The following is a 1,830-nucleotide window of genomic DNA, read 5'->3' as shown; positions in this document are numbered from 1 at the left end:
ACATGAAGATGGTCACCATCCATAATGTTAGTTCCCCCAATTACTCAATTGTTTAGACATTTCTTTCACAATAACATCATTAGAACTAGCATTATCAACTGTAATATTAAACACATTATCCAAACCCCATTCAAGCAAACAATTAGTAATGCAAGCCGCCATATCCCCGCCCTTATGACTAGAAATAGGACAAAAAATTATTATTCTTTTATGCAAAGTCCAATTTCTATCTATAAAGTGGGCTGTCAGGCACATGTAGTTGATTTTTTGTATAGAGGTCCAAGTATCTGTCGTAAGACAAACTCTTGGACGTGCTTCTTTGAAAACCTTCTTCAAAAGTTGTCTTTCTTCAAGGTATAGTTCATAACAATCTCTCGTCACGGTTCTACGAGAAGGAATATGAAATTGTGGCATTGTAACTCTCATGAAGTTTTTAAAACCCTCTTTCTCAACAAAACTAAACGGTAGCTCGTCAACAATTATCATTTTGGCTAAAGCTCTCCTACTTTGTGCTTGGTCAAATTTCCAAGTGCTAATCACCCCTTCCTTTGCTCCCGTTGAAGATGGTAGAAAATTAATTAGCTTTTGACCTTTATCAACGGTGTCACGAGGAAAATTAGGACATATTCTCATATGATTATTCATTGACGATGTACCATTAGTCGATGTAGAAGCTGCATAAGATTTCTCACAATACTTGCATTTGGCTTTCTTAGCTCCACTTTCATCAGTGAACTTGTCAAAATGCTTCCAACAAGTAGCTCTAGGTTCCATGTTTTTTTCTTTTATTTGAAGTATCAACATCAACTTCAACCTCATTGGGAGATGAGGTGTTAGGTATGCTGTCAATTGAACCTTCACTTTCACTTATCCTACTTCCAATTTGTGTCATCTATAAAAAAGTGAAAAAAACAAGAATAACAACAATCAGAAACACGCAATACATTACAGTTCACAAATAATCACAAAGCTTCATACTTCCATTCAATGATTAAACTCACGCAGTTCAGTTGCGGTTCAGAACTCAGAAGAACAATAATCACGCAGTACATTACAGACTTACAGTTCACTAACCGACTCACTGATCAGTCCCTAACTAACAGACACTTAAGCAGAATAGGCAGAACTTCCATGGACCATGGTAGAGGATCAAGATACTACCAACTTGACTAACAATAAGTAGAGGCATAATGATATTATTTCACATTAATCCCCAATGTACAAGTCCCTGTAGTTTATACTACAATCAAGAAACTAAACTACTAACTGCTAAGTGCTAAGATATTGCACCATATGAACTCTCTGTTATTGATCAACACTCAATTGTCTTTTCCAGTGATTTGAGCAATCACTGGAAGATGTTGCGGTCATTTTGTCGAACACATTTGTTCTCACCCAAAGTGGTAAAGTCACTGGTCAGTGGTCACAGACTGCAATGTGGGAGAAAAAAGTGTCGGAAATGATACATTTTCTTAGGTCCAAGAAATGGGGAACTGTGAAAATTTCTGAAATTCTGTTTGGTACCATTTTAAACAACTTAGGGAACCTTTCTTTTCAAAAGATTTATGTGATTTGAATTATGAAACGAACACATGTGGGATCAAACGTGTTTTAACTTTTTCATTCCCCTATAACTAATTAACGGTATGACAAATTGATCAACTTACAAGTACACTGTACACCCCTCAATACTGACTACTCAAGTACTCATCTTGTATTTGAAATTGAATATAACATAATAAAGATTTCTAGATAAGTTAAAACTTCAGCCCGCGATGAGCAGTGAGCACTGACCTTCGACTATTGAGTCGCGACTCGCGAGCACTGAGC

This window comes from Solanum tuberosum, unplaced genomic scaffold (genome assembly GCF_000226075.1).
Source record: "Solanum tuberosum cultivar DM 1-3 516 R44 unplaced genomic scaffold, SolTub_3.0 scf00059, whole genome shotgun sequence".
Classification (NCBI taxonomy): Eukaryota; Viridiplantae; Streptophyta; class Magnoliopsida; order Solanales; family Solanaceae; genus Solanum; species Solanum tuberosum.
The sequence above is the reverse complement of the archived record's forward strand: the minus strand, read 5'-3'. Positions refer to the sequence as shown.